Source organism: Callithrix jacchus, chromosome 3, assembly GCF_049354715.1.
Source record: "Callithrix jacchus isolate 240 chromosome 3, calJac240_pri, whole genome shotgun sequence".
Lineage (NCBI taxonomy): Eukaryota > Metazoa > Chordata > Mammalia > Primates > Cebidae > Callithrix > Callithrix jacchus.
Window position 1 is genome coordinate 171152724 of NC_133504.1, and position 12460 is coordinate 171165183.

The window sequence follows — 12460 nt, forward strand, 5'->3', positions numbered from 1 at the left end:
CCAAAAGAACATACCTCATTAACTCAATGTACCATATTTATAACTTTAAAATATGCCTTTAAAATAACATGCATGAGCGGGTTATGTGTTTAGCTGTCCTTGATCCCTGAAGCTGACTGACTGGTGGCAAATGAAAAATTATTGCATAGCACTGCTGCATAGCAGGCTTTCATGGTTCATTATCTGAAGATCTCCCAGCTGGTAAACAGAGGCAGGCCCCGGCTTATGAATATCTGAGTTGAAAATATCTCCTCCTTGCAAACATTCCCCCTGGCCATGACTGACACACTTTGTCCTTATGCCTGACAGAATCTTGGTACTTTCTGCATCGCCCTCGACATTTAAACCCTATTCTCCTGTTCTCTGACACTGGAGGCTGTGAGTCCAGTCCATCTCTGGAGAGGAGGGAGCCCTAGTTTCCACCATTGTTGATATGACATTGCTATCTGAATTTCATTCATTCATATCAGCCTTGATTCAATAAATGTTATGTGTCAGGCATGATACCAAGTCAGGGGATACCAGAGTGGACTATGCCATGTCTCATGTTCTTAGGGAACGTACGTAACAGCCAATGTAAAGGCCCTTTCTTTTTCAGAAACCAGGGAAAGGCATTTATCCAAGTATGAACCGGAGTGGGAAGAGGTCTCTTTCTGCTCAATTTTTCTGTAAGCCTAAAACTGATCTAAAATATAAAGTCCATTAATTTAATAAAAGAACATATCCAGTATGTTTATGATGTTTATGTATTTAAAAATATGTAAACAATCCATGTATGTTCTGAGCATATACATGTGAGGTAGAAATATCACACAACTGGGAATGGTCAATTCAGATGAGTGGTTACCATTGAGGAGAAAGAAGAGGAAATGGAACCAGGGAGGGGTCTACAGGGCCTTCAAATGCACCTCTTATGTTTCATTCATTAAACAAGGTAGAAGGTATATGAGGGGTTGTTTATTACATTATTCACAATCCCTTTTTATAAGCCTAATGTATAATATTTTATCATAATTACTATGTAAGAAAAGGGCCTAGGCAGGTGGATCACGAGGTCAAGAGATCAAGACCATCCTGGTCAACATGGTGAAACCCCGTCTCTACTAAAATTACAAAAAATTAGCTGGGCATGGTGGCGCGTGCCTGTAATCCCAGCTACTCAGGAGGCTGAGGCAGGAGAATTGCCTGAACCCAGGAGGCGGAGGTTGCGGTGAGCCGAGATCGCGCCATTGCACTCCAGCCTGGGTAACAAGAGCGAAACTCCATTTAAAAAAAAAAATAAAGAAAAGAGGTCACAGGTAAAGTAGACAAAAACAATTACAGGAAAGGACTTTTCCTCCAGATCTTCGTTGAGCATCTACATACTTATATTTTGTGCACAGATCTAAAAGGATTAGGCATGGTCTTCAATTCCAACCTCAGGACAGCAGGAATGATAAGAAGTCATGGACAGCACCATGAGGAAAAGAAGAGGCTACCAGAAGAATACTAAATATCTATACAAGAAGCTATGAATATTAAAAAGTATTTTACTTTGGAGCCATGTAATTATATAAGCAAACAGTTTTATACATTTCAATGACTCGCAAGTTATGTCTACATATGGGGTTTAAAGGAATGGGGGAAAAAGAATAGTGGTATTCATGGAATGAAATAGGAACAATCACAAAACTAACATTTTTTAAAGTATGGTGTTCATAGTTTTGAATGATTGATTTAATAAATGAAAATACTTAATCTCAGAGAGCTTAAGCAGTGGTGTGTTGGCATATATTTAACTGGCTATATGTTTAAAAATAAGTACAGATCTATATGTATATATGTTTATCCTCAATTTTGCTGACATAAAGTATGAATCATACACAATTTACCAATAATATAGAAAGTTATTTTAGATTTTTGGCAATGTCATATTGGTAGTTGTATTAGTCCGTTGTTACACTGCTATACTCATAGGCAGGTGATGAACAATGAGAACACATGGACACAGGGAAGGGAGCACTACACACTGGGATCTATTGGGGGGAATAGGGGAGGGACAGTGCGGAGGGAGCTGGGAAGGGATAGCATGGGGAGAAATGCCAAATGTGGGTGAAGGGGAGGAAGGCAGCAAAACACACTGCCACGTGTGTACCTATGCAACTATCTTGCATGTTCTGCACATGTACCCCAAAACCTAAAATGCAATAAAAAAATAAATAAAATAAAATATTTTCTTCAAAAAAAAAAAAAAAGATACAACCAGAGACTGGGTAATTTATAAACAAAGGAGGTTTAATTGACTCACAGTTCTGCATGGCTGGGGAGGCCTCAGGAAATTTACAATTACGGTGGAAGAGGAAGCAGGCACCTTCTTCACAAGGTGGCAAAAAAGAAAGAAGTAGTGACGAGGAACACTTCCTTTAAAATACTTATAAAACCATCAGATTTTGTGAGAACTCATTTACTACCATGAGAACAATGTGGAAAAGCACCCCAGGATCCAATCACCTCTCTCCCTTGATGTGTGGGGATTACAGGTCCCTCCCTCAACACATGGGCATTACAATTCAAGATGAGATTTGGGGGGGCACACAGAGCCACACCATATCAACTGCCAACCTACAGTTGTAATTAGACCAATGTGTGTAGTTATCATAACTGGTTAATATTAATTAATATTTTTTAATATTTTTAACTTGTTAATATTTTGGCTTCTATTCACAGGCAGAAGGAAAAGCAAATGAAAGATGTGCCAGAACTTCACTTTTTACCAGTGACACGAGGGACTTCCTTGCTGAATCAGGTAACAGTTTCCAAACACTGGAAACCATCTCCTCAAATTTTGGTGCTACTCATAGTGTCACAGCCACAGACATGACACGCTTTTAAGTTTAATCTGTATTATTAACATGTTCTCTATCACTTTCTAAGGTCTAGACAACTAGCAAAACAATAAATCAAGTACTGACTTCTAGCACCAGCCAATTGCTGCAACTGTGATGTCACTGAAGGCAGAGCCGGGAAAAGATGAGCATTAGCAGCACACCTTAATATAGTACTTCTCCTGTTCGGATCCCAGAGATCTAAATTACCTCAAAGGCATAGAAAACAGTGAAATTTAGTAATTAGTTAAGTAATGATAATTATTTGGAGTATTTACTACCTTTGGTTTTGGTATACATTATTCACCTATAAGCTTTAATAAAGCCTGTGTTAAAGAATCAGCTCTCACAAACTCAATAGGCTCTTGAGAGCCAGCACAAGCTGGCTTCACCACATCACTTACAAGCAACTTGACTCAGATCACACTGTTAGTAAGTAACAGTGCCAAGATTTGTAGTCAGATCTTAGAAGTCTAAGATTCTGCACTTGACCATGCTGCTCTTAGTAATAATTACTCAGAGTGATGAAGAAAAAGTCAACCAATGACCAAACTACTTCATTTATCAGGCTAAGAAGTGCAAAACATAATGTATACATTTTCGAAAGGAGTCCAATAAGGTAACTAAAACAAGTTTTGACAGTTTTAAGAGGTCAATGTCACTTAGCAAAATGTCAGAAAATTTACTGATGTGAATTTGCTCATTCTACACATGTACTCGCTGGATAAAGCATAACCAAACAACATTGTTTCTACAAAAAACTAAGCTTCCAATTGAAAATTAACAATTATAGGCTGGCATTGGTGGCTCACGTCTGTAATCCCAGCACTTTGGGAGGCCAAGGCAGGTGGATCATTTGAGATTGGGAGTCCGATACCAGCCTGACCAACACAGAGAAACCCTGACTCTACTAAAAATACAAAAAGAAAAGGAAAAAAAAAAGTATTAGCAGGGCGTGGTGGTGCATGCTGCTCGGGAGGCTGAGGCAGGAGAATCATTTGAACCTGGGAGCTGGAGGTTGTGGTAAGCCAAGATAGCATCATTGCAGTCCAGTCTGGGCAACAAGAGCAAAACTCCATGAATGAAAGAAAGAAAAAAAGAAAAAGAAAGAAAGAGGAAAGAAAGAGAAAAGAAAGAAAGAAAGAAAGAAAGAAAGAAAGAAAGAAAGAAAGAAAGAAAGAAAGGAGGGAGGGAGGGAGGGAGGGAGGGAGGGAGGGAGGGAGGGAGGGAGGGAGGGAGGGAGGGAAAGAAAAGAAAGAAAGGAAGAAAGAAAGAAAGAAAGGGAAGGAAGGAAGGAAGAAAGGAAGGAAGGAAGGGAAAGAAAGGAGGAAGGAAAGAAGGGAAAGAAAGGAGGAAGGAAGGAGAGAAAGGGAGGAAGGGAGGGAAGGAAGGAAGAAAGGAAGAAAAAAGGAAGGAAGGAAGGAAATGAACAACTAGAACTGAAATTGGATAAAAATCATATAAAGGCCAATATTTGTTAGTACTTTTATGATAAATCTTACTGTTTGAATGATATTAACTCATTTGTCCATTAGAAATTTTCTCCTGTTGCAATTATGCCCACATTCTAAAAGTATGATGTCCTTCATGATTAATAAAACTACTGTTTCCAGGTGGACTGCATACTCACAGCCATCCTCCATACAATTATTACAGTTGTATTACACATAGAAAATACACTTTTTAATGCTTTGTTAATTTAGCAGGAGGTTAGGTGACCCAAAAATAAAGTGAGAGGGTAATTCAGAGGAATGAGTAGGGCTGCAGGCTTTTGTACTGGGAGTGTTTGCCAAGTTCAGACCATCTGAGCTTTTATTTGAATGGCTTGTGGAACAAGGGGAAAATGAGACAAAGTCTAAGATGCACCAAAGATGAAAAGTATAAGTAGCGATGGTTACAAAAAGCTGGTATGCAAGGACTTTATATCCTGTGCAAGAAAAAATGAGAGACAAGCCCAACCTGCAGAAAGAGAGAACAAAAAACTTAGCTTGATTCAAACTTGGGTGGAGAGGGGAAATTACTTCTCAATATTTGTAACTACAGCTCAGCTATCAAACCATTAAGTATGAGAATGGGAAAAGTATATTTTCAAAAACTTTTCTTCCTTTGGATATTACTGGAAGATAAATTTTACTACAACAATGATGTAAATCAAGAAAGATAAAGATCTAGAGTGCAGGAAACAAGAAATTCAGGAGAGGAAATTGACAAAGAAAATTACTGAGTGATATTGCATTATTTCATTCTCACAATGCTAATAAAGACATACCTGAGACTGGGTAATTTATAATGGAAAGAGGTTTAATTGGCTCACAGTTCTTCAGGACTGGAGAGGCTTCAGTAAATTCACAATCATGGTGGAAGGGGAAGCAAACATGCCCTTCCTTACATGACAGCATCAAGGAGAAGTGCAGAGTGAAGAGAGGTGAACTCACTCACTATCATGAAAACAGCATGGAGATAACTGCCCCCATGTTTTGATTACCACCCACTGTGTCCCTCTCATGACACGTGGGGATTACGGGAACTAGAGTTCAAGGTGAAATTTGAGTGGGGACACAGACAAACCATATCAGATATGGACTAAATTGTGGCCCCTCAAAATGTATATATTGAAGCTCTAACCCCCCAATGTGATTAGATTTGGAGACTGGGTCTTTAAGGAGGTAATGATGGTTAAATGAGGTTACAAGAGTAAGGGTCTAATCCAATATGACTAGTGTCCTTATAAAAAGAGGGAAAGAGAGAGAGAGAGAGAGATCAGGGATGTGCGAACACAGACAAAAGGTATTTTGTTTTGGCAGTCCTAGCAAATTCATACAGGAGTATAACGGCAAAGGGAAACTTCCAGGATGATAGCTATGCAGCAGACATAGGGAGTAACCAGTCTGTTTGAGCAGGTAACTGGCTGTAAGAGCTATTTCCTTGATAAGATGATACAAATAGAGTATCTAGTATATTGTATTAGTCTGGATAATCCAGAGAAACAAAACCAATACGGTATAGATATATTTTTCTATTATAGTAATTGTCTCACTCAATTTTGGAAACCAAGAAGTCCCACAGTCTTCTATCTGCAATCTGGAGAAGGAGGAAAGCAGTTAAGCTGGTGGTATAACTGAATCTGAAAGTCCGAGAATCTGGAGTGCCAATGAATGAGAGCGAGACATAAATGTCCAGCTCAGAGCAAATTTTCCCTTCCTTGCCTTTTGTTCTATTCAAAACAACTGATTAGATGGTGCCCACCCACATTGATGAGAGTAATCTTCTCTACTCAGTCTACCAATTCCAATGCTAATCTATTTCAGAAACGCCCTCACGGATACACTTAGAAATAATATTTCACTAGTATGTAGGCATCTCATAGCTAAGTGAAGTTGACACATAGAATTAACCATTACATATGTTTTATTTAAAAAATTAATTATAATGGGACTTTCAACAGTCGCAAAAGTAAAATAGGATGAAACCCATGTACTTGTCACTTATCTGCAGCAGTTTTCAACATTTTGCCAATCTTCTTTGTCTGAATCCACCAAAGCTTCCTCATTCAATCTGTAAACAGTTTAATGTGCATCTTGAACCAATAAAAGTATTTTTCTAATCGTTGTTAAATCACAACATGAAATTTATCATCTTAACCACTTTTAGGTGTATAGTTTTGTGACATGAAATATATTCATATTGTTTGGCAACCATCAACACTATCCTTTCTCTAGAGTATTTTTAATATTTAAAACTATAACACTGCAAAAATTAAACAATTGCTCAACATTTCTTCCTCCTCCCAGCCCCTAGTAACCACCATTCTACTTTCTGTTTTTGACTACTCTAGATACCTCAAATAAGTGAAATTATGCAGTATTTGTCTTGTTGCAACTAATTTTTTCATACAGCATAACGTCCTCAAGTTTCATTCATGCTGTAGCATGTCAGAATTTTCTTCCTTTCTAAGGCTTGGTGAAACTTCATCATACATATGTACCTCATTTTGCTGATCCAGCATTTGTCAATAGAGACCAGAAAACTTGCTTGATATAAAATTAATAAAGAATAATGCATTCTACACACAGTGACAATTTTAAAATATAACATTCATATAAATAGCAGCAAAATACTTAGATGTATATGTAACAAATGATATGTGAGCATATTATCTTGAAAATTATAAAGTTTTACTGAAAGATAAGAAAGGCAAAATTTTCTTTCAAGAATATCTAAATAGATGAAGGAATACAATGTTTATGAATGGAAAGATTCAATGTCCTCAAGCTTCTGAATCTCCTAATAGTGAGGTATAGATTCTATGCTATTTCAAACCATCCTAACAGTTTTTTTAAGAAACTTGGTAAGTTGATTTTAAAATTTGTATGAAATATAAATGGGCCAAGAGTATTTAAAATCTCTGAAAAAAATGTATAAAAGTTGTCTTAAAAATATACTAAGATTTTGCATAAATTAATAGTAAGTAGTTTAGATGGCACTGGCATAGGCCTACATAAATAGATCAATGGACTTAATAGAGAGCTCAGAATAATACCATGCATATATACAAATTCAGTATACAAAGAGGTGGCATTCTAGCGCTGGGAAAATAAGTTTAAATATTTTTAGTGAAATTGGATTCCCACCTTACGACACATATACACAATAAACTGGAAGATTAAACAGGAAAACTCTAAAACATTTAGAAGACAACATGGAATATTTTTGTAACCTCAGGTTAGAGACTAAGATCTTTAAAAGACCCAAAGAGCTTAGACCTAAAGGGGGAGAACTCATAAATTCAACTACATTAAGAAATCCTATTTACAAAAAGAAATTATTAAGAAAATTAAAGTACAAGGCACCAAGTAAGAGGATGTACTTGCAACATATATGACTAATTAAATAAACTTTTATCTAGAACACATAAAGAACTCCTAAAAATCAATACAAAGGACCTGAATTTCTTCATCCAGCCGAGATGTAGTAACTGGGTCTAGATTTACTCTCTCATCTAAAACAACTGAAAACCAAACAAAATATAGGACTTAAGTGAATTTGAGACATGTGGCCTCAGACAACAAAGAACAGCCATCATCCACAGACAGAGAACAAATGAGCCCTACAACTGCTCTATCATGCTACCTTGTGAAGTTTCCAGGCCATAGTGCAGAGAGGAGAAACCCAGTCTGGCAGACTTCTTAAACTGAGGAGGCAAAGTTGAGGATCTAGGGAGACCATGATGTCTAGAATTCTCAGGGCAGAGCACGAGAGAGGAAAGAATTCCAAAGGAGAGACCCTGGAAGGTTGCACTTGAGCATGCAGAATACTGATCCAGGCACATGTGTGAAGAAACTATCTGAGTCTGATGGAAAAATCACCCAAAGGATTAGAGGTGACAGCATTCAGAACTCACATAGGAGTAGTGCCCTAGCAATCCTAAATGTTTATGCACAAAATAACAGAGTTTCAATATACATGCAGCAAAACTTACAGAACTGCAAGAAATGGACAAATCCACAATTATATTTGGATATTTCCCTTTAAAAGGCCAACGAGACTACAGAAAAATGGATAAGAGACATGAACAGTTTCTTCGCAGAAGGGAAAACACATGGCTCATAAACATTTCTTTAAAAAGGCAAGAGAGTGTTAAAAATTTGGAAAATGCAAATGAAAACCACAGTGAGATACCATTCTACACCTACACAGTTAGCACACATTTAAAAGTTGGGCAGTATCCAGCGTAGGAGAGATTGCTGCTCGGCAGGAGTGTGTATACGGTGCTGGTGGGAGAACAGTATGGAAACATCTACTAAATTTGAAGAAGCGCATATACCAAAACCCAGTAATTCACATACCATTGTATACCTTGCTTCTACAATGGACCAGGAGACATATATATCCATAATTGCAACAGTCAGGGGGAAAAAAGAAGAAAAAAAAAAGAAAACCATTGAAAAACAACTCAAATTTCCTTAGTTGGAACAATAAATCAATAAACTATAGTGTATTTAGATAATAAAAGACTGTATCGGAGTAAGAATGAAGTAATTCTCATACAGATCAATGTGCATAAATCTCCCAAATATAATATTGAGAGGGAAAAAGCAAGTTGCAAAAAACACACATAATACATTGCCATTTGTATAGTGTCCCAAAGTATGTAAAACTAAATAATAAATTATCAAGCGATACATTCTCATGTAGCAAGACTATATAAGCAAAAATCTAATAAATGCAAAATTCATTTTCATGGATACCACTGGGCAGAGGGCTAGAGAGACAATATTGGAGGAGGTTCTGGAAATGTGGTGAGTATGTGAATATCATTTTTAATATTATATACAGACATTATAAATATTATTTTATCTATTGTGTATCTAACAAAACCAATTTTATAATTTCATTGTTCATAGTAAAGGCTATTTATTGAGCACTAGCTTTCTGTCCACACTATACCAACAACTTACTTGAGCCATTTTTTCCCTCATTCCAACCTTTTGAAAATGCACTGTGATTATTCCAAATAAGTACTAAAGGAAACGAAGGAATGTAAATACTGAGTTGATTTCCTGTGATCACATAACTGATAACTGAACAGCAAAACAAGACACCCTTACAATCTTATCTTTATCAACACCAATTGATTAACCTCCTTGAAGACTGTTAATACTTACAACTTAGGTGAGTCTTGAACAAAATGAAAACTTTTTTATGAATTAATGTTTTGTTCAACATTTATATATTTCACAAGTTAATTATTGCATATCCACTGTCCATTAAGGGTCTCACAATCTAGTTGATATTACATAAAGAAAGTCTTAGACTATATTTGGCACGGTGGCTTATGCCTGTACCAGCATTTTGGGAGGCTGAGGTGGGCATATCACGAAGTCAGGAAACTGAGACCATCCTGGCTAACATGGTGAAACCTCATCTCTACTACAAATACAAAAAATTAGCTGGGAGCAGTGGCACGCACGTGTAGTCCCAGCTACCCACAAGGCTGAGGCAGAAGAATCATTTGAATTCGGGAGGCCAGCCTGGGTGACAGAGTGAGACTCTGTCTCAAAAAAATAAAAAAGAGTTGTGTTAAAAAAGAAAAAGGTGGGAAAATTAATGACAGGCACTCAATAATTAATTCTGTTGTTGTAAGTCAGGTATACTTGCCCAAGAGAAAACATTTTAAGGCAGGGTGTTCAAAGATGAGTAAGAGTTCTCATCAGGGAAAGCAAGTGCATAATTCACTGGCTGTGCATGGGTGATTGGAGAAAGAAGGCCCAGAGACCCAAACACCAGTTAGCTATGTTGCAATATGTTTGGCAAGAAATGATAAGACCCTGTGTTTTATTTTTAGTAATTTGGAGGAAAATAAAATTGTGTTTGAAATTCCCATCCTATTAGAACATAGAAGGGATTTCCACAAAAATGTAAATACTGATATCTGATATTTTATCAAGTATCAAAGACTCCCCAGGCTGCAGAGGATTATGAAAAGAGCATAGGCTCTGGAGGCAAGTATAAATGAGTTTACGACATGACGGATGCTTAATAATACGTGCTCAATTGCTTCACAGACACGTGCGGAAGTTATCTTCGTCATGCTTTTAAGTAATGGAAAATTCTTTATTTGAAAGGTGAAATGTGACTAAAAGTTAACCAAATGCCAGTGTAAGTTGTGATCTGGTGCTGTTTCAGAAAAAAATATTTGTTTATACAGCTAACATTCATTAAGTGTATTACGTGTAAGTACTGTATGGAAAGCTTTGAGGCTGTGATAAGCAAAAATGTCTTCATCTAGAAGCAGCACTCTGTGCCCTAAACTAATCCTGACAGGACAAGAGCTCCAAAGTCACAAGGGAAACCACCACATCACGTGGAAACACATTTTATTATCATGTCACAGGAGAATGGAAGTTTCTAGAAGGATCCCTCCAAGGAAAGAAAAAGAAACTGAGAAAGTATCTGACATGTTTGAGTAAATCAAGACACAATTTACATTTCTGGCAGACAGTAGACAAAAAAAAATAGGAAAAGGATCAACTAAAAGGAAGACAACAAAAAGACAATTATTAACTCAGACCAAATAAAAACTCTACCAAAAAAAAATTAGTCGTAGGACATTTGTGGCTCCGCTGTGCACATTATTTACATTTAAAATGATGTAAGAACTAACAATTTAAACAAAATGTTAAATAACCAAATTAGAAAAATGAAGAAGAAAACGTTTACTTTGTATAGTTTTGTATTCAGACTAGAAAAAAATTATCGTATATAATAGGAAGTCAATATGTCATGTTTTCAACTAGAAAAATTAAATAACTATTTATGCATGTATTCACGTAGAAGTAAATACTATTAAGTGTTGGCATCCAAGAACATAAGAAGTAGAGCAGAGTGGTAAGAAAGATCATTCTTTGCTAGTGAGTGGTATGACTCTCAATGTTCTATTTCAGTTTTTAAACCATGCACATGTATTACAGAGACAAAACTAAACATTCAGTTAGAAAAATAAAGATAACCACCAGAGAAGAGAAATTACAGACTTTCAGATCCCAAAGCAGTGAGCACCTATTTGCAGTTCAGAGAGGTATGACATCCCTCGGAGGTAGGTGGAAAGGAACAAGTGTCGTTTGATTGTCCAGATGACTGGGATGCTACTGATATTTAGAGGCACAGCCAATAATAAGGTGGAGAACAGCCAACACAAGAAACGGCCGTGTTGAAGGTCAGTAGCAGCTCTTCCAGGAAACACTGCACTAGATGGGAAAAAGAGTAAAGCAAAACGTAATGACGGCGGGAAAAGGTAGAAGAGGGGAAAGAAAATGCAAAAAGAAACTATAGCATTAAAAAATATACCATAGGCCAGGCGCGGTGACTCACACCTGTAATCCCAGCACTTTGGGAGGCCGAGGCGGGCGAATCACGAGGTCAAGAGATCGAGACCATCCTGGCCAACATGGTGAAACCCCATCTCTACTAAAAATACAAAAATTAGCTGGGCGTGGTAGCGCGCACCCGTAGTCCCAGCTACTGGAGAGGCTGAGGCAGCAGAATTTGCTTGAACCCGGGAGGCGGAGGTTGCAGTGAGTCGAGATCGTACCACTCCACTCCAGCCCGGTGCCTGGCAACCTGGCACCTCACAACGGAGCAAGACTCTGTCTCAAATAATAATTATAATAATAATAGAGCTAAAAAATAGTTGAAACATATTGGTAAGCACACAAATTACCAATTCATTAAATATTCCTGTTTGATCAAAGGTAAGGGTTAAGAGAAAAAAAATACCATACAAATGTTTAAAAAATAAAGTACAGTGCCCAACATTAATAATATTTTAAATTAATACAATTAGAAAACACTAACTTGAATGTATACTAATATTTTCATATTAAAAGTTACAGTGTACCAAAACTATATAGTAATAACTTTTATGCATCTAACAATCAAGTTTTGAATCTACAGGTAGAAACCTCTCTAAATGCAGGAATATATTGAAAACTCCACTAACACAATGAAAGACTCTCTCAGAAACTGAAAAAGAAAAAGAGAATTTGATTAAAATAGTTTGTAAAGTTATTCTCTGTGGCACACACATATGTGTATAT

General features: G+C 36.9%; 1 protein-coding gene across 3 annotated transcripts in view; it reads right to left on the reverse strand.

The window, feature by feature from the left end:
* GBA3 (glucosidase, beta, acid 3 (cytosolic)) overlaps positions 1-12460 on the reverse strand; it is a 123358-nt gene that overhangs the window by 80536 nt on the left and 30362 nt on the right. The window lies entirely within an intron of this gene.